Source organism: Schistocerca serialis, chromosome 6 (assembly GCF_023864345.2).
Source record: "Schistocerca serialis cubense isolate TAMUIC-IGC-003099 chromosome 6, iqSchSeri2.2, whole genome shotgun sequence".
Classification (NCBI taxonomy): Eukaryota; Metazoa; Arthropoda; class Insecta; order Orthoptera; family Acrididae; genus Schistocerca; species Schistocerca serialis.
Genome location: NC_064643.1, coordinates 483854413 through 483876646, shown reverse-complemented (window position 1 = coordinate 483876646; position 22234 = coordinate 483854413). Strand labels below are relative to the sequence as shown.

Sequence of the window (22234 nt, the reverse complement as noted above, 5' to 3'; positions counted from 1 at the left end):
TTGAAAAAAGAACTCTCCGTGTTTTGGATTATAATCAAGACGCGGCAGGCTTTCAAGCGTCGTCGTTTTTCTTCGGGAGATGTGTGGGACAAGCTTTGTATACACTTTTTTCTTCATCAAAACATTCTGGAGAATGTCTTGAACACTTGATTTTGAGGTGTTGATCCATTGCGATTTGTGACACACTACAGTCGCACGTCCACTTCTTAACACTGCATGCTTCCAACACGCTACCTGCACGTCTGTCGTTCATTGTAGTTTGTTCAAGCTGCCACCGTAGTTAGCGTGCTGACGCTGCTTATACGACAGGAACAAAATCAGTCTCTAAACTTATTCGACGGGAGATGCAAGACATAGTCGACGTCTTCTGTCAACGTTATCAACATAAAGGCATTCACTGTAATCGGTATGAACTTAACTAAATTCGCTGACATGGAATGGACATAATCGATGACATCAGTAAAAACCATTCACAAACGCTGACTAGGTCTGGCAAAAACTTCCATATTCATTACGAGTGCTCCATATTCATTGCGACTGCCATTGTACTTCACCGATATCACTTCATTTTACTACATTCCATTCAATCAATACTCGTCGATCTCGTTCACTGCATGCCAATGAATTCAATTCAACTCGTAAATTACGATCGGAAGACACAAATATAGAAACACCGAAAACACAACATATTATCACGCCTAATACGATGTTGGAAACAGCATTCAAAAAGCTTTCAGTCCGGTCCGGTCCCCTTGTATGGTTTCCAACAAAATCTTATATCATTTTTCCTGAAATCAATGGCAAGTACAGATAACAATGATCGAGGTGGTTAGCGATCACGTTCTCTCCAAAGTAGACTACAAAGGCTCAATAATATCGCGTTTCGATGACTGTGGAGGCCAGGCATGATAAGACAAATCATCCTCGTGCTCATAAAACCAATCCTGTACGATGCGAGTTGTGTGAACAGGGACCTTGTCGTCTTCGAACACAGCATCACCATTGCGGAATAAAAGTTATACGATGCGTTGGATATGATCAGCCAAAATGGTCACATAATCATTGGCAGTAAGGCGAGCTTTCAGAGTAACCATAGGAGCCGTGGAATACCACGGCAGGTCTGACCAGATCTCACTGAACACCCGTCATGTTTCACTCTTGGAATTCTGCGAGAAGCTGGAAACAGTGTGCAGAATGACCTATCCGACCAAATGACGTTCTTCCATTGCCCCAGAGTCCAGCTTTTATGGCTTCGGCACCGCGTTTTCCTGCATCACCGATGACTGGTTTTGGAATTCCAGCACACCCTTCAATTCCCTGCTTATGGAATGTTGTTTTGGTGCCTGACAGTGCCCGTGACAGCGACACTCATTTCTGCTGTGACTTTTGCAGCTGTCGTCCTCTTATTTTTCGTCATAATCCTATTCAATGACCGTCCGTCACGATCATGCAACACACATTCCCGTCCGGGAAACACCAAACACTTCGGCTAACTTGATTACGGAAGCTCCCAACATACGAGCACCTATAAGATGCCCACGTAAGAATTCACTTAGCTCCGAAATAATGCACTCATCACTACGCAGAACACAGTTTTTACCCTGTATTTATCTTCAAGCGGTGCCTCCATATATTGTCCGCCCAATGTACATACAGGATGACAAAAAAAAGGCATATTCTGGAAAGGAGATTATGGATGAACACAATTACTTTACACATATTTATTTATGTCACTGTATAGCACACAATATGCCATTATTGAATGTCACAAGCATTTTTATTTCTTGAATATCCCACCCGACAGATGAGCTTCCCCTCGGCGCGCACATTCCTGATGTGAACGTTACGCATGGCTCAACAGGAATCCCGGAGATTTCGTCTCTTATCCTTGTTTTAAATTCTTTGGTGGTAGCAGGTCCAGTACGGTAAACCGCGCTCTTAAGGTGTCCATACACACAAAAAAAACCACACGCTGACACGTCAGGTGATCTTGGGGGCCACGCAACGCCTTGCCTTGCCTTGCCTTGAAATGACGCGGTTACCAAATAATTGTCGCACAGCTCCCATCGATATCCGTGCCATATGTGCCGTTGCTCCGTCATGGCTCTAAGCACTATGGGACTTCACATCTGAGATCATCAGTCCCCTAGACTCAGAACTACTTAAACCAAACTAACCTAAGGGCATCACATACATCCATGCCCGAGGCAGCATTCGAACCTGCGACCTTAGCAGCAGCGCGGTTCCGAACTGAAGCGCCTAGAACCGCTCGCCCACAGCGGTCGACTGTGTTGAAACCAACTGTTGGCAGGAAAATGAGGCATTTCATGCGCAACATAGCTTTCCTTCATGGCAACATACAGAACAGATGTTACTATGATTGCGCACCCATCATCATCTTTAAAAAGTAGGGGCCTACAAGGCTACTCAATGACATGGCACACTATGCTTCCTGCTGTACAATGGACGCTCATGTAACTGACGTGGATTTTGCAGGAACCAGTAGCAAAAATTCTGTCTATTGACAAAGTCACTGTGGTGGAAGTTAGCTTCGTCTGACATCCACAGATTGTTAACGAAACTGTCTTGGTCGTGCACTTTCGCTAACATGCGTTAAGCATATTGATTACGCATTAACTGAGTGCTACATTGAAGTTGATGAACGATCTGCAGCGTGTACGAATGAAACTTTAAATCCACTTTCAGTATTCGTTGAACACTCGACAATGCAACTGTAGAGACTCTACTAACGTCGAATAGAATTGGTGTGGGCTTCTTACGAAAGCAGTTCGCGCGCAGCCTCGATATTATCTCCCGTACGAGCGGTTCGAGGTCTCCCTGCTGATTGCTTCATCAATGAAGAACCCGCTGATTGCACGCGCTCAGTGAACAAGACCATGTCGTCCGATGTTGAAATGACGGCGAAATTCTCGACGCGCAGCCTCCACACTTCCATTCTCGTAATAGACTTTTACCGCAAAAGCACACTGCCCACCGTCTCATTGCTCCCTGTTTACTTTTACTTAACGGCAAGACAATGCGAGCAGCATTCTACATGACATTCGGCTCCTTCAACCTCGCAGCGTTGCCACAACACGTTCTAAAATTCCCCATTCGTTTGAGTCACCTTGTATTAACCATACTCCATTACGTCTGTTCCTCTGGTGGTCCAGCTACGGCACAGAAGAAAAAAAAATGGTTCAAATGGCTCTGAGCACTATGGGACTCAACTGCTGAGGTCATTAGTCCCCTAGAACTTAGAACTAGTTAAACCTAACTAACCTAAGGACATCACAAACATCCATGCCCGAGGCAGGATTCGAACCTGCGACCGTAGCGGACTTGCGGTTCCAGACTACAGCGCCTTTAACCGCACGGCCACTTTGGCCGGCCACGGCACAGAAGACAACGTATTCTTGTTACCAAGTAATAAGAAGAAATGCTAGCGACAAATTTTGTGTTCGACCTACCGACGTGCTCATATAGCCAAATGGTTGAAGCGACTGCTCGAGAAAAGAAATACGGGGCCTGGTCCCGATCTGGCACAAATTTTGGTTGGTCACTACATGAGCAGTCTTTACCAAGGAAGCCTTCCTCACCTACCAATCACTCTAACAGTTTAATGTCCCGTATGCAGAAATCCAAATGTACCATCTGTAACACAGAGTTGACTGTACATCGCGCAACGTAACGACTTTGAATTTTGAACAGGTTGGAAAGGAAAAAAAAGTAACAACACGCGAGAGGAAATGCAGGCTCTGCGGTTTTGCCAAGTACGCCACGAAATAACTAAGGTATTGGCTATAAAACTCCCTTTCTTTACGACGATGTATCTGATCATCTGAAAAAGTAAGGTTAACTTATTCATAAGAGCAACATTTGTAAGCAGGTGTTTTGGGAAACATGCAGACGTCTATCATAATTTCGTACAAGACTGAAGTGGTACCGGTAGTACAGTGTTTTACAGTATTCATGAATGCGTCAAAAAGAACAGGTACAGATTACGTTTAGAGTTTCGTTAGATAGTCCGACACAAATATTACTCCTACAGACATTTTGCGTTTAGGCCTACAAGACTTTTTTTGGATAAAAAGTTGAAGACACGTATGCATCGCAACGCTATGATGCTGCTACGAATCGCTCCCGTAAATTGCAGATGGTATCAACCCACGAGACTGCCACTTATCAGTGTTGCAATAGTTACAGTTACTGATGTGAGTGACGCAAGTCAGAGCTGTTAACTAAGGCACATTTGCTGGATGCTTAGACGGCTGTTCCAAGCGCCAAATCGCCGCGCGCGAACAAGGATGCGCTTTCTACATCCTCCGTGGCGTACCTGGTGTTAGGCGTCTTAACGGAAAACGAATTATTACTTCACGGCCACTGCGCTGTTTCAGAAGAGCTCGATGTTACTCTTTCGGTAGATCGTAACGGCGTAAGAGTATTGGGCGATATCAAAATGCGTCAAGTTTTATTTGCTTTTGAAATGTAAGAAGAGAGCACAGCAAGGCGAAAGACTTTCGGTTGACACATGGGGGGATTGATGTTAATGAAAGTTTGTTTTTGTTATGCTGAACACGTTAGGCAATGACGACAGCCAGCTTCGAAGTTGATATGCTTTTTTATAATTGTCGCGTGCCTATAAATAAATAAATAAAAGTCTGCTGCATCAAATGGATAGACGGACAACATCTGTGGAGATCCATGTCGAGGACGACCCAAGACAACAACTACAACTGAAAAAATGGAGAGATCATCGGGTAAATGAACAAAAAGTTTTGGACGATCGGCGCCATAGTAACATAGGGGGCAAGAGCGTGGTATATTGTACGAGAAGAATTAAATGTGAGAAAGTTTTGTGCGACATGGATGTTGCAAGCTGCATAAGGAAGTAAGAAAAATTATTTCTCGGCAGAATATAGATGCCTTTAAAAAGAATTCAATCGAATTTATGCGCCCAATTAATAGTATTCAAGCTTTTGAAGAAACTACACGAAAAAAATATTTGCAATAGATAAACACAACCTACTGTTAGGTAACTGCACCTGCTGACAGAGATGATCTGACAACAGAAAAACTTAGTGTTTGATGTCACGAAGCTTGGAATATCCATCCTGTTCATCGGATTCAGACTTCTGTAACTTTCACTAATTCTGAAGCACAGGGACCGGCAAAAAGGCCTCCCGTATTTGGAGAGGTCGACTGAGGAGCTGTGGGAAGGATACCAACGTGGAGGGGTATCGATCGATAGTAGCGTACATGCCGTTTTCACCAGGCGCAATGGCTTGGCTAGTTAAGTATCTGGTGTTTGTTGTGGAGGAATATATTCATAATGGTGGTTCCCTGATTATTACTCAATGAGCATTTCGCATCCGGTCTGAACTTGGCCGACATGATTTCGTTAGTGATAGAAAAAAATGTTCGTGTTTGTGTATCAAACTTTGGAGCACCAGGTTGTGCACTGAAAAGAAAATATACTGGCCGACCTCGGACTAACAACGCGGGAAATGTGGCGCGTGTGATGCGTCCGTCCAGCAATCTAGAGAGCGTTCAGAACTTAATCTTCACATGCACCCATACAAAATGATGGTTACACAAGAATTAAGTGAGACAACTTTTGAAATTCACACGGCTGTGTGTGTGAGAAAATTCTTCAGAACATCCCTCCCAGGCGATGTTTTGATTTTTTCTAATGATACCTGCTTTCACTTCTCAGAGACTAAAAATAAACTGCAGTTCCGCTACTTGGCAGTATAAAACCCTTAGAAATTTCACCAACGAACACTTCACAGCCATCGTGTGACAGTCTGGTGCGCCGTTGCTGATTTTAGTGTGTGGAGTCTGTATTTTTTGCAAGACGATGGCGTAACGGTAATGGTTAATTCAAACAGCCACTGCCACATGATAGAATCTCCGACCGAAGTTAAGCCAGTTTGTTGGGGACCATGAAGAGGGAGAAGTCTGGTTCCAACAAGACGTAGCCACAGTTTACACTTCTCGGCTTTCTCTAGAAATTTTAAGAGAGTTGTTTCCCGGACGCCTTTCTTCGCGGTGAGAAATCGACCGGTCCCCAAGTTCACTCGATTTTTCACCTTGTGGGGACACTTAAACGCTCAAGTGTACAAGCATCGCCCCACAACCATGCAAGCACTTAAGGAGGCGACAACTTCCGCGAAAGGCTTCGTCGTTGTGGCAACAGTGGAGGAAATCCATTGAGATAAGAGACTCGACAAAGGGCAGATTGTTATTTCGCAGAGAAGCCGGTCGAATGTTAACGTGATACTGTCGTGAGCATATACGGAAAGAAGTAGATGGACACTAGGCGCTAAATGGTTGGGCGTCCACGACTCTTCACAGAATGTGGGGTTCGGAGTCTTGTCTGCTCTGTAAAGTAGGATATGTGGTGATCTGTGGCATCTCGGACGAAAGAGCACAATGCTGGTGCACGCACAAGTGTTTCGGAGCAGACCGTTCACTGTTCAATATGGAGCTCTGCTGCAGACCACATCTACGTTTTCACATGTTGACCCAAAGGCATCGACAAATTACGATTGCAGTGGGCACGGGACCATCGGGATTCGACCATCGAACAATGGAAATGTGTTGGCTCTTCGGGTGAATCACATTTTTCTACACTAGGTAGATGGTCGTCTCCACAAACGCCATCATCGAGGTGAACGGCGTCTCAAAACGGAGGCAGCAGTTGGGAGCAGTATCATGCTAAGTGAGACATTCTCCTGCGCTTTCATGGGAAGCATTATAGTGAACTCACGTTGATGTCTCGGCGACCAAATTCGCCTGATGTAAATCCTATGGAACCCATCAGGGTCGCTATCGAACGCCATCACCGCGTACGCCGATCAGCTACCCGTTATTTACGCGAATTACATTACTTGTGCGTAGACACCTAATGCCACAACCTACCAACAAACTATCCGATCCTTGATACGCAAAATCAGTGATGTACTCAGTTCCAAAGACGGACAAACAAGCTATTAAGCAGGTGGTCATAATGTTTTGGCTCATCAGTGAATTTGTCATTCACAAATAAAAAGTATTTTCTCTGGATCTTTCTTTGTTTGTTTTTAACTACCTTTAGAAATACGGGAGGTCTTTTTGGGAGACCCTGTAATATGTGAATGGTCAGCAGAGATATTCTATTTAGCTCTTTGAAACTGGTGCAAAGTTCTCTGTTAAGAAGTTACGCTATTACCGTCAGCACATGCGTCATAGGCATTACCATCTGTAATGGTATGCTATACACGACTGTCTTTGCTTGTTTCATGTGTTTATGTTCCTCCATGATTTTTCGTTCCTTTGCAGTTATTAAAGTGTGTTTGTTAGTACTCTACTCGTGTTCGTTACTACTCACATACCTCAGCTTGAGGTTGTATCAACCTAAAAGGAACATGAAATATGCTTTCACCTGATCTGTTTTCACCTTGTTAGTGCATATATGGGTTGCGCACCTTCGAGAATCAAAATTCTGAAATATGATCCAATTAATGACAAGAATTTGGTCAGAAACAATTCTCGCCTTCCTTAAAGAAAAAAAAAAGTCTTTAATGGTCATTCCACGAACTTTCACATCAGTTCACTATGAGTATTGCGCTTGTACCTATATTTTTAAGAAATTCAATCTAAAGACTGTCGCTAAGACATTGTTAACAACTCTCTTTAATCTACTGGATGATAAGTTTACAGTAATTACACAGTTAACGTTCCGTAAATGTGTACATATCTTTTTAAACCCACCTGAAGAAAACTCTAGAAAAGAAAGTAAGAGATAGAAATTAATTGTGTGGCTATAGTAACATAATCATACAATTTTATCTTCTTCAAAACGACCATCCGATAAAATGTGTGTGTGTGTTGAACAACAAAGCTGACTTGGATTTCCTTAGTGTGTAGGTTGATACAGAGCGGCCAAATATATCTGGGAAATATACCTGGGGGTAACAGTTGCCCTTGGAACTCCTTCCGAAAGTCAGTATGCTGTGATTCACAATTAACAGAATTTGTTGCGAAATGTCACACACACATGAGCACACTACCGTTATGAACGGCTTCTGTACTGCTGAAAGGAGGGGAGTAGTTGACAGAAATCGCGTCGCACTACCAACAGCTATTTCTTATATCTGCCTTGCCTTCCGCTGCTCGCTAAGTTGTGTATCCGTCTGATTGTGAATTACTATCCAGAACGCCAGAATGCTCGTACATACTGCGCGATGGGATCTCAGTTTATGATGCCACTCACGAGGAGCATAATATAAAAAGCAAAGTAACAAGTGTCAAGAACAATCATTATGTCACAGTGCCACAGTCAACTGGTACATTGTAATATACGCCGATACTTATTATTAAAGGCATCCTCCTTGTCCGAACATTGTGCACGAAGGCAGTGTCATATAGAAGAGACTTACTTATACGCCCAAGGAGACAAATCTTGACGTGTCGAATACCCTGTCAGTTGTAATTCGGCTACCACCCAACACAGCGTTTTCGCAACAGAGCGAAGGGAAAGGAACCTCTGCGTGCTAGGACGGTGCTGCTGGACATATGGTTAAAGTACCTCTCACCCGAAGCACGACAAAAATACCGTGCCTGAATGTGTTTTGGTGGAACGGTATGGCTAAAAGGCGCCTTTTGGCAACAGTCTGCGTCATATCGTCTGTATCCAGAGGTTTAATGACACACCGCAAATTGCTTCGGAATCCAGCTTGAAAAGGTTTACCGGTAATCAAGTCGCTCATGAGAGACGGAGTCTACAATTCTCATGGAAGTGACAAGTTTGTTACAAACATCGCTAAGAGGAGTGCGCCGACCGTTCCGAGTCACATCTTCCACACGGCACACTACGTTGTCTATGGTGTACGTCTTTTCTCATCGCATATATCCGACAAACTGTTATCGAACTATACACAACAAATTTAGTTCTTCTTTCGTGACCCAATACCAGCTCTGTACATCACAAAATTTTGATTACTGACTTATGTCACTGAGCTTAAACGAAAACAGCGCATAAGACGATGCTCTTATTCATTTGACCATATTTACAGCATAGTTTTCGAGAGTCTAACGCATCTCATACCTTACATACAGGGCGGCAATTATTGAACTATATGAAATAAAATAGTCGTAAGTTCTGAGCGGTTTGCGTGAGGACGTTCAAAACTGCACGATTTGGCCGCGGCGCATGATGCTCTGCATGGTTTGGTTTAGCGACGAAGCCCACTTTCATTTGGATGGCTTTATCACTAAGCAAAATTGGCGCATTTGGGGGACTGAGAATCTGCACTTCGCGATGGAGGAGTCGCTTCATCCTCAAAGGCGACTGTGTGGTGCGCAGTGTCCAGTCACGGAATAATCGATGTGATATTCCTTGATGGCACGGTGACTACCGAATGGTACGTGAAGGTTTTGCAAGATGATTTCAACCGCATTATCGAAAGCGACCCTGATTTCGACAAGATGTGGTTCATGCAAGACGGAGCTCGACCCCATCGAAGCAGGAGAGCGTTTGATGCCCTGGAGGAGCGCTTTGGGGACCGTATTCTGGCTCTGGGGCACACAGATGTCACTGGTATGGGACTCTATTGGCCCCCATATTCTCCGGATGAACACATGCGATTTATTTTTGTGGGGCTATATTAAAGACATGGCGTACAGCAATAACCCCAAAACCATTGCTGAGCTGGAAACAGCCATTCAGGATGTAATCAATAGCATCGATGTTCCGACAATTCAGCGGGCCATGCAGAATTTGTCTATTCGTCTGCGCCACATCATCGCCAATGATGGCAGGGATATCGAATATCATAACTGAAATCCAAATATCTGTACTGACGTTTACGTGTTGATTCAACTGTGTGCAAGCCGTAGTCGGTAACTAATTTACAGTTCAATAACTGTAGCTCTGTATGTCGTACGTACTACTGCTGCGGTCCTCCAGGTAAATACAGAGAAACCCCTGGGATTTCTTATCATTGAATAATTTGTTATTTTACTCTCTGAATCACTGAGGCATTCCGAAGTACTCCATATACACAACGAATTCAAGTAGAGAAATCATTAACCAACATGTTCGTTAGAATACAGCTCTCTACTACGTATGCTTGTGCCAGAGGATATACACTTTTACTTACTCTGGTCCTAGCATCCGGCTCCTTCAGATTACGATTTCACTTGGAATTTTCGTACGTTTGCAAGACATTTCAACGGTGAAAGTCAATTAAAATTCATAGTATTATCAAACGCTGCTCTAATTACCAATTCCCGACCGAGGAGTCTCACTATTTCAGGCACTTGACCCCAGTCCCTTGTTACGAGACAGGATCGAGGACTTTATCTCGCTGCAGTTCAAAGTGGCTCGAAGATGTTTCAAGCCTGATATTAAACTAAGAACGCACAATCTTGGTGAGTTACGACAGACTGCGAGTCCGAAGAGGCACATTTTCATTTCGCACATACGTCAATGGAACAAGAAAGAAAACTAATAGCATTGCCGAGGATTCTCCACCATGCTCTAGTACAGAGGTACAATGGTTTACGGGGTATGAAAGTGGATTTAGAATCTATGGCAGATTGCCCTGCGCGTTGGGTGGGAAACAGAGGCTTTATTACGGCTCTGCAGGACTCTGCCTTGTTTGTTAGTCCTAAGGTCACATCTTCCTCCCCTCTTCGGAGAAATGCAAGAGCAGAAACGCAGTACACAAGTGTTTTATTCAGAGTCTGCGCTTCCTTCTTCAGTTCCTCTTACCTCCTCATGTATGCCTCATTTGTTTATGGACTCTGCCTTTCCTCTAGCGTCTAATCAAAGCTCTCTATGCCACAGACTTTTCCAAAAATGTTTACATGTGGTTTTTGGCATCAGAACGAACTTCGAAACTAGAGACTGCAGAGGCCCGTTGCAGTCTCTTTGGAATAAAAACGAAAGTAGCCCGGAGGGTCCTGTTTTCGTCAGCGTTCCTTATTATGGAATGCTCATGGGGCAAACACCCAAGCCGCTACCTGGGGAACAATGGCGCTTTCCCGGAAAGTCGGGGTCAAGCCCAACCACAAGCAGGTAGGCGTCCAGTATGCTGTCTCCATACCGCTGTCATCAGCCACAGGGAGAACTGCTTCAATATGGTTGGAGTTCGTGATCTGGCAAAGTGAACGATGTCGCAGAGCGTAATACCTACAGACATATCTACGTTCTGTATGTGACAGTACCTGAAGAAGCCTCAGGGCTGCATTCGAATGATAGAAATGGTAAAGCTCTGAACGACTCTTTTGCAGCAGAATGCTTTTTTTGAAGGCACGAGATTCAGCAACGAGAATCGCCCATCAAGAAATGAACAGGCTGCCAATGTCCGGCACAAATTTGCTTACGTCAATAATCACTGAATCCATAGTCCAATAGTGAGTCGGATGGGAATTTGTTTAAATATGGAGGCCTTTTCATACTGTGTTTGCATATGGGAGCACAATGAGAGAAAATATAGTATCGTGATTACTGTCTGCCGGCCGGAGTGGCCGAGCAGTTCTAGGCGCTACAGTCTGGAACCACGCGACCGCTACGGTCGCAGGTTCGAATCCTGCCTCGGGCATGGATGTGTGTGATGTCCTTAGGTTAGTTAGGTTTAAGTAGTTTTAAGTCTAGGGGACTGATGACCTCAGCAGTTAAGTCCCATAGTGCTCAGAGCCATTTGAACCATTTGATTACTGTCTCTAAACCTTCTGAGACGGTAACTGCCATTTTCACGTACACAATTCCAACCAACATTTAGGCTGTGTTTTCCAGCACTCGCTTCAGGCCAATGGCTTGATGATTACATCAAGAATGTCTCCTCCGTTTGCTCACTCCCAGTAAATGCTATGACTGCAATGACACCCATACCGACGGATTATTGAGCTCTAAGATTAATATGGAGCGAGGTGACGCAGGTGGATTTTCAACTTTTATCTGATATCGTCATTGCCTTCTTCGTCTACGTCTATACTCCGAAAGCCTCCTTATGGTGTGTGGAAGTGGGTGCTTCTGGTGACGCTATGCTTTTCTCCCTTCTCTGTTCCATTCACGTATGCTGTGTGGGAAGAGTAACTGTGGGTAAAACTTCGTATGAGCTTTAATTTTTGAGATTTTATCTCGACGTCACTTTTTCATGAGGTGCGTCTGGGAGGATGTAATACGTTGCCTGATTCGTCTTGGAACATTCGTTACCAAGATTTCAGCAGCACATCCCTCTGTGATGTACAACGTCTATCCCGTATCGTTGGCCACAGGAGCTTATTGAGCACCTAGGTAAATGTGCGATTCCAATGCGGCGTCTGTGGCGACAGTAATCGACCGGTAGGAGCTGCGCGACTGTCCATTCCCTTGTTTCTTGTTTTCGGTTCAAATGGCTCTAAGCACTATGGGACGTAACATCTGAGGTCATCAGTCCCATAGACTTAGAATTACTTAAACCTAACTAACCTAAGGACATCACACACATCCATGCCCGAGGCAGAATTCGAACCTGCGACCGTAGCAGTAGCGCGGTTCACGGCTGAAGCGCCTAGAACCGCTCAGCCACGACGACCGGCTCTTGTTTTCGGCCGCTATCCCAAGTGAGCAAACGAAAGAAAAGCGTAAGAGGTATATTTTGCGTTTGTTGTTTTATCAGGGTTTTGCACTGACCGCCAACAAAGCAATGAAAAAGGAACCGCGCTGTTACTGCAAGCAATGCGATGCTGGGGTTGTGGTTTTCCATGTATTGTTCCATACACAAAAAAATTAAATATTGAAATTAGGTCCGATCTTAGAAGACTGGTTATGTGGACAGCAAAACAGCTCATGATGGCCGAAGAACTGAGGTTATGAAAGGCAGAGTGGCAACAGCAGGATACGTGTAAACATTAAATGTATGAAGGGAAGGAAAGGGAGAGGATGTGTGGCAGATCGTGACGGCTAGCGCAAGGGCATTGTGATAATGCAATCGCGAAAGTTGAAAATTTATGTCGAGCCCGGCTTTACAGCTTCTCATGAGCAGTTTCCTTAACTGTTTCGGCCATCCCGACACGATCGCTGACCGACTCATATTTCCAACTACTCGCACGCTGAAGTGCATCGTCCCTAGTCCATTAAACTCACTACTCGCATATTCTAATTGCCGTAGCAGTTCAGACGATATTGTGCATTCGCACTGAAACAAACGTCGAGGACCCATTCCCCTCTTTTTTTTTCACACATGTCCGACAGAACATACACCACTCACATAAGTACATTTCAGAAGGAAACTAGTTTCTGAAAAAGAGCAATTTGTTAACTCTGAATATAAATTTAAATGTTGGAAAGCCCTTTCCGAAGGTATTTCTCTTGAAGTGAATGGTTCAAATGGCTCTGAGCACTATGGGACTTAACGTCTGAGGTCATCAGTCCCCTAGAACTTAGAACTACTTAAACCTAACTAACCTAAGGACATCACACACATCCATGCCGTGGCAGTATTCGAACCTGCGACCGTAGCGGTCGCGCGGTTCCAGACTGTAGCGCATAGAAACGCTCGGCCACCCAGGCCGGCGCACGGAACTGAAATATGGGCCATAACCAGTTCAGACAACAAAAGAATAGCTTTTCAATGTGGTCTTGTAAGAGAATGCTGAATATTAGACGATCAGACCGGGAAACTAGAGAGGAGGTGCTGAATCTAACTGAGGAAAAAAGAAACTTATGACACAACTTGACCAAAAGAATGGACCGTAGATACGACACACCCTGAGACATCGAGGAATCGTCAACTTGGTACTGGCTAAAACTGTAAGGAGGCAAGAACTGTAGCGCGAGACCAAGGCACGAATACTGTAAGTAGTTTCACATGGACGTAGTTTGCAGCAGTTAAGCAGATATAAAGAGGCTTGCACAACACAGACTACCGTGGAGAGCTCAATCAAACCAGTCTACACAGTCTACATACTGAAGACCACAACAACAATGTCGAAAGGCGTATCTCTTATGTCACTGTAAACTCGTGTTCATTTCGATAAGGAATAATAGAGTTAAGCAACGATAAAGACTAAACAAAACCAAACAAAACTAAAAGGCAATGAGATTGGGGCGCAAAGTTTAAGTCTGTCCAGTTACCCTAGAACGGATACACCAATGGTTAAACGCCCTGTTGTACTTGCGCCTCAAACCGGGGCACACAGAAACAGGGAAGGCAGAGATGATCATCCAGAAAAGTTCCCGCAGCAGCGCATCCATCTCGCACCTGGCTCTGGCACACCTTGAGGCCGGGAACGCCGTCTGGCCACGTGCGCACGGTGAAGCAAGGCGCTCTGCCGGCGCGTCCCCTTGTCTTTCTCCGAATTCTGGCGTCTTGAAAACGCGGTCCCGTCCAAGTGGCCCATCTTGAAAGGAAAGGCTACGGCACAGCAGCTTCCTCTACGCAAACATGCACCTGAGACGTCCAATGAGTAACAACAATTGGTCGTCACACTTGTACATCATGTTGTTGTTGTGGTCTTCAGTCCTGAGACTAGTTTGATGCAGCTCTCCAAGCTACTCTATCCTGTGCAAGCTTCTTCATCTCCCAGTACCTACTGCAACCTACATCCTTCTGAATCTGTTTAGTGTATTCATCTCTTAGTCTCCCTCTACGATTTTTACCCTCCACGCTGCCCTCCAATACTAAATTGGTGATCCCTTGAAGCCTCAGAACATGTCCTAGCAACCAATCCCTTCTTCTAGTCAAGTTGTGCCACAAACTCCTCTTCTCCCCAATTCTATTCAATACCTCCTCATTAGTTATGTGATCTACCCATCTAATCTTCAGCATCCTTCTGTAGTACCACATTTCGAAAGCTTCTATTCTCTTCTTGTCCAAAGTTATCGTCCATGTTTCACTTCCATACATGGCTACGCTCCATACAAATACTTTCAGAAACGATTTCCTTACACTTAAATCTATACTCGATGTTAACAAATTTCTCTTCTTCAGAACGGCTTTCCTTGCCATCGCCAGTCTACATTTTATATCCTCTCTACTTCGACCATCATCAGTTATTTTGCTCCCCAAATAGCAAAACTCCTTTACTACTTTAAGTGTCTCATTTCCTAATCTAATTCCCTCAGTATCACCTGACTTAATTCAACTACATTCCATTATTCTCGTTTTGCTTTTGTTGATGTTCATATGTCCGCAAAAATCAAGTAGTCTTCTACCTGAAGATAGGTCTGAGCACTGCAGAGCTTTACTAGTGACGTAGTCCTGATACAGTGGCATACCTTTTTCTTTCCTCCAACTACTGAACAATCTTACTTATCCAGTCATAAGGGACCTACAGTTTCACATGGAGTTCGAACCGAGACGCACACCGGTTTCTTTTCATATACACAAAGCACTGAGAAAAGAAAGAATCGCAGTTACTACCAAAAAATCGCGATAATCCCATTTCTATGGCGGGATAAGAGTGGTAATGGCGGATCGCAGCCGGACAGCATGCCTGATGACAGGAGCGATTGCTTGAGAATGGGGCTGCGACCCCGAAACAAGTGGCCAAGAAGGAAAGATAAACAAATACAATAAAAACAACGTGCAGCTGTGGAATCTCTAACTAAAAAATGGAAGATTACAGTTCATTGTTTCGTCAACGACTACGTCATCAGGGACAGGTTACAAGCTCAACTTGGGCAGGAATGAAGGAGGACTTCAGCCATGTCCTTTATAAACGAACTACATTAATATTAATCGAGTAATGTAAACCACGGAAAGCCTAAATCTGGATGTACAAGCGGGTATCTGGACCCCATTTCCCTCGAATGCGGTACAATCTAAAGAATAAGGTACTCTCAGTCAGCATTTACTTTACGACCTATCATCAAAGTGTGGAAAGTACCCTTACATTCATACTCATCTCTCATAGAGTGACTTTGCACGGTCCCAATCCAAGACCTTGGACTTACAGTCTCGCGATTACTGCCTGCCATCCACATTCGCAATAGGTGTATACGTATACTCATATTCACAATAGGTACAATGTGTGTGTGTGTGTGTGTGTGTGTGTGTGTGTGTGTGATTGTGCGGGAGCGCGTGTGCGTTTTACACACAGAAATACTGCTCGGGAAGAGCAGTAAAAAAATGACTAACCACGAAATTGGTTTTTTAATTAAATCCAGTGCAGAAAGCAACAAACAGATGTTGTTGTCATTGATTTCCGAATCGGAGACTCGTTCTCTGTTCTTCCAGCAAAACAGACGAAACCCCATTGTCCGTACCAGCCAAGGATCAGGACAGTCAGCCGAATGTGGCACGAAACATGAATCGATAGCGGTATTTAACGACGGTGTGTTAAACACCCTTCAGAAGAGACGTGTTATGGATTTTCGCAGTACCACTAAATCACTTCACTTGAAGCGAATGTTGGTATATTTTATTCAGCACTTCATGACTGGTTGCTTCGCCTCTCCTCATCTTGATTTCTGTCGAACTTTCAACTGAGAAAAGAAAACTCGGAATGCTGAATCAACAGAGCCGTACGTTAATCAACAGAGTCTAGCGATGAACGCTGAGTGACTTTTTCAGCTATCTAACAGACGTAATTACACAAAGCCTCATGGCTCAAGTACGGTTTTCTACTGCTCTCGTGTTGTTACATCAAATCCGACACATCTTCCTCTTTGAGAGCCGTAATATACGTGGACTTGGTGCAGAATAGCATCCGTAATCTTTCAAGACTGTGACGACAGGATATTGTACAGAAATATTTACCATTCTGTAAGTCTGCCACTTTCGCGAAAAGGGCATTTAAAATCGTGGGCCTGGATCCTATATTAGGATACTGCCGTGTCCTTTGATAATCATGTAAATGTTGGTCTAGCAAGATTCTTTTAAATATTCCCCACTCCAAGGCTTCTGTGGTATGGTTGGAAAGCAAGCGTTCAACCTGTCCGTTTGAGAAGAGGAAAAATATGTAAAAATACAATTATAATGGAGACATGTAACACTCATGAACTGAAATTTGATTTGCACGAACAATAATTTTACAGAAACAGAACCGAGTACCCACTTTTGCGTACCAACCAACTCAGTTTAACTAAAGTCGGAATGAGTGGAATATTTTCCTAATACGACACAAGAGCTCCTCTCACTTTTCGTAAGCAAAAGTTCTACGAGCCTTAATTCGCTCTTTCGCACATCCTGCTTTTGAACCGATTCAGACTCCCAACAAACATTAAGCTCCTTACATCTCGTCACCGGAGAGGAGAGAAAAAAACAGCCATGTTCCTTTTCTAAACGTTTCGAACCTCTTGCATAAACATAACTTAAATACAAAATTTTGCTGGATAAATAAATCAGGGAAAGTACGCAACAGATTCGTGTAAAAAGAAAGTTCAGGCGCGCTGGGCTGTTTCCCACGCTGTCAGGCTTGTCTGGGCTATTCAATTCACATGTCATTTGCTTGTTACGCTGATGTCAACTGTGACGCACTTCAACTGTCGACGCCTATGTCTACAAGTGCCTATGGAAAAACTGCATCTTTTTTTGACATCTACAGATTTTGCAAGCAGTCCTGTGGACAACATACAGGATTACCGGGTAAGTGCGATGTCGAGAGAGGTGTACGCTCTTTATAATAATAATAACAATTATTAATATTATTTCCTTCTTGGATAGGTCAACTAATGACCGTGTGTCAGTTTCAGTTCCTTATATGCTGTTCTTTTCTTCCAGTACCCTTCCGTTTGTTACCTATTTTTTTTCTATCTTCCGAACACACCATAGCAGTTTTTTTTCACTCTTCTACCTTGGAATACGAGCATATGCAATATCCCCCCCCTAAACACTTCTGTCGGTTGTTTCTTCAGATTTTACGACGGCGTGCTGAACAATAATGCCTCCCAATATTTTATGTGAAAACTCTTAGAGCTTTTTAAATAAAAAAAATGTTATTAAAAAAATGGTTCAAATGGCTCTGAGCACTATGGGACTTAACACAGCTGTGGTCATCAGTCCCCTAGAACTTAGAATTACTTAAACCTAACTAACCTAAGGATATCACACACATCCATGCCCGAGGCAGGATTCGAACCTGCGACCGTAGCAGTCGCGCGGTTCCGGACTGGGCGCCTAGAACCGCTAGACCACCGCGGCCGGCTGTTATTAACATTCTGCATCTGTATTGTTCACGTATTTATTTCTCAGCATAATCATCTTGGCGGCGAACACATTCTCCCAATACCGTCACTGTTGAATGTCTGTGTTGAGGAAGCGTGAACCTCACCCCTGTTTGAACCGCTTCATCACCATCAAATCGAAATCCCCGAACGTGTTCTTTAAGGTCTGAAAGCCAATGGATATCGGATGAGGCGAAATCAGGACCGTTTAGAGGATGACCGATGACAGTGAACTCAAGGCGTCGTGTTGTTGAAGATGTCGCAGTGCTGGTGAGTGGTCTGGTACTGTCATGCTGAAGGAGAGGGATTGCAGCGCGCTGTTTCTCAAGCACCGATATAGTTACTACACCGCCATGTTACACGATACAATTCGGAGCCCTCCAATTGCAGAGGGCTGCAAGCTTGTCGACACGAAGAGGAAAGTGGTGGTGGTGGTTAGTGTTTAACGTCCGTCAACAACGAGGTCATTAGAGACGGAGCGCAAGCTCGGGTTAGGGAAGGATTGGGAAGGAAATCGGCCGTGCCCTTTCAAAGGAACCATCCCAGCATTTGCCTGAAACGATTTAGGGAAATCACGGAAAACCTAAATCAGGATGGCCGGAGACGGGATTGAACCGTCGTCCTCCCGAATGCGAGTCCAGTGCGGAAGAGGAAAGACTTATAATGTTAATAACGATTGTTTTATTTGAAAAATTTAAGGGTCTTTGCTTTTCAGCACACCCTCGTATATATTCTTTTAAATACTTTTTTGTTTCATTGATCCACCTTGTTAACTTCTTTTCCTACGAATACTTGAAGATCTCTTCGGTTAACCCACTGCCTTGCATTCGATACAAATGTCCAAAAACTATCAGTCTTTTACTTCTGATATGTTTCTATGTTTCGATAAATTTCATTACACCTAATTTCCATGCTTTCTATAGTTTTTTCTGGGCCTAATATTTTTCCAATGAGTCGTCTTTCTTTATTTATCCAAATTACAGTAATGCTAGACATTCACTTCCATCAACATTCTGGCTTCACTACCGTATTGTAATGCCAAAATCAGCATTCCTTTCTATATTATCCCAATCTCCAAATCAGCGTGAGACCTCGCTTTAAGTGATGAGAACAATACGTGTCCATGAAGAAACGGTGCCGCTAGGACTATAGTTGCAGTCACGAACGATGACGGTCGAGTTTGGGCTTTTATGCGCACCTACGTCATTCTCCGACGGCCAGTGAGACTTCGGTTGTGTTCTGAGCGCTCTTCTGTGGAGGGCACAGCCAATGCGAGCATTAAACGCGAGTGTAGCTAGTCCTTCACTGAATTTTTATCCCATTTCATGCGAGCAGTGATCGCTATGATCGTGGTAAGTGATAAATCCTACATAAGCTTGCGAGGAGATACATAATTTGCAGGATACATGCTCTCTTCAGCGGAAAGCATGTATATGTGCGTACCGTATTTGTCGCTGGGAACCCGCAACAATACAACCCCATCAGTGTCGCGACAGGCGCGAACTGTCATTGTTCGCGAATCGGGCCACAGTCTGTTGGAAAAATTCGAAGCCGTTTTTATTCCCCACAAGAATATGTTGCACAGCATTGTTGACGGCTTCTGAAATACCATCCACGGTTTCTAGCGTTATACTTGTAACTACGCTCTGAGTTATCCATATTTAAGCCAAGCGCACTAAGGAAAGTGGAACGACATAACATTTCGTACACATTCTTGTTTTTGGACTTATCAGAAACAATGGCCACACGGATGATACGAAACATTTGGATCGTTTACTGCGTTACGAAAACTACGAAAAACATGCCAAGTATTTGCTTGCTATGGTTCAAAGAGGGTCACTTGATGAAAACGATTTGCCACGATCATCGGATTGCAGTAAAATATTCTCGTGATGAGTATTCCAGCCAATCCGGGAATCAGCAGATACGATGAACTCAATTATTACAAATGGCAAGATCAAAACATATAATGAATGGGAACAGCATTATTCAAGAAGAAATCTGTGGATAACAATTCGTCTACATCTGCGTGCTTGGCATTTTAAATTCATGCGTAATATCCATCGCTCCTACTGAAGACTGCTTTTGGCATCTCTACGTGAACAGTAGATAACGTACGAGTACACTGGGTTAAAGAATATCTCGCATAATACGAATTACTTCCCGGGAATTTGGCCATAACAGCTGGCAAATATTGGCAATTAATCTGGCACCTTAAGTACAAAAAAAAAAAAAAAATAAAAATAAAAAAAAATAAAAAATAAATGGTTCAAATGGCTCTGAGCACTATGGGACTTAACATCTGTGGTCATCAGTCCCCTAGAACTTAGAGCTACTTAAACCTAACTAACCTAAGGACATCACACTCATCCATGTCCGAGGCAGGAATCGAACCTGCGACCGTAGCAGTCGCGCGGTTCCGGACTGAGCGCCTAGAACCGCTAGACCACCGCCGCCGGCAAAAAAAAAAAAAAAAAAGTGACACAACACCATGATAATGCAGACAGTTCGCTGACAAGACAACTACAGCAACTCGCTAGGAGATCAATTGAAGGAACTCACACAATAACGTTGCACCTTCAGACTCCCAACTCTACTACTCTCCATCTTACAATCTGCAAGGGTACTCCCTAGGTGATGGAGATGACTCTCAAATCACACTAGAATTATTTCTTCAAATCCAAACCAGCTTCTCTCAGCAGACCTGGGGTCGAAAAATTATTCCAGCAATGAGAGAGAGAGGGAAATACATTATTGAGTAATTTATGCACTCTTTTCGTTTCATATAAATCCAAATCACAGTCCAATAGGTAATGAACTCCATCTCTCTCTCCTGATTAAGTATGAAGATATACCTGCACCTAGAAGGCAGATCGCGATTTTAATGCTTTCTGTGGTTAACTTGTTCTCCAAAGTGTATCGCATTTTGGAGCAACAAGTCTCAAATATCCGTCCAGTCATCTGGATTCATGTTTTTCGTGTTTCCCCTAAATCCATTGGGGGTAAATACTTTGAGGGTTATTTTGAAATAAGACAGGCCACTCTGCTTCCCCACCCTCGTCCAATTCGAGCTCGTACTCCTCAATATTACAAACCTCTTCGTTGAGAGGACAGGATATCTGACCTATGTAGAAGAAAAGACACAGGAGGGTACGTAAAAAAATAAACAAAGACCTCTCTTTCGCCCCTCTCCAACATCCAAAAGCTTTTTACTGGAGCAGAGTTGTATGATAGTAGCAGGCAAAGCCTTTCTATGGAAACAAGCAACAGGTGGACGCCGGACGATAAGCACGTCATAACTTTTGCTAATACTATTAACGAACACTTATTAAGCCCCACATCAACTGAGTACACATAAAGGGAAGTGCGTTTAAAGAGAAAACCGAATATTTCGAAATATAGACATAAGATTTGTTGTCGGTATCTCTTTCTTAACAGCCAGAAGCATTCTGTCTCGCAGATGGATTAATATCTTCATCTGAAGTTAAAGCAGGTCTATTTTACATTTTCTTCTATTGCTCGTATTTGTAGCATGAACATAATATGCAGAGCAGAGTTATACAAAAATTTTTATATGTGGGAGAAGGAGCTTCTTTCGATCGAGGTTATGTTTATGGGATTAACGGAACACAAACTTAGGTATTGTTCCACATCAAGACAAAGGGAACTAATAAATGAACACTGTGTGGAGCAGTGGGTCGTCAATAAAATTAATATTAAGCTCGTCAGTTTGTTAATGTTTATACAGAAGGCATCGATATGGCTTGATATTATGGACAACACGCTAAATCCTATAGTCGTTCGACAAAAGCACAGAGCATGCAATAGAAATTATGTAAGACAACACTAAAATTAGAGAAGCCCGCCGACACGCGCCAGACGGGAGCTGCAGCCGTTCGCCTACCTGGCAACGATCCGACAGAACGTGGCTTGTGGCTTCTGACGCCAAGGGGCCGAGCCGCTAGCTGCGTTCACACACGCGTCCCTTGACAGACTGACGCCACGCGCCAGCCGGCACGCCTTACTATCCTGACCAGACTGTGCTCGGGCATCTTCGGCTCGAGTCGTGCACGCCCGCCTGTTCCCCCCGCCGCG

General features: G+C 43.8%; 1 protein-coding gene across 2 annotated transcripts in view; it reads right to left on the bottom strand.

Moving 5' to 3' along the window:
• The window catches only part of LOC126484009 (3-hydroxy-3-methylglutaryl-coenzyme A reductase), a 405549-nt gene that overhangs the window by 196692 nt on the left and 186623 nt on the right, over positions 1–22234 (bottom strand). Inside the window, exon 1 of one of the 2 annotated variants that reach the window (XM_050107330.1) lies at positions 22044–22169. The exons of the other annotated variant lie outside the window; for it this stretch is intronic. The gene's annotated coding sequence lies outside the window, so the exon portion shown is untranslated. Of the gene's footprint in view, positions 1–22043; positions 22170–22234 lie in introns of those variants that run through there. 2 annotated transcript variants of the gene reach the window in all.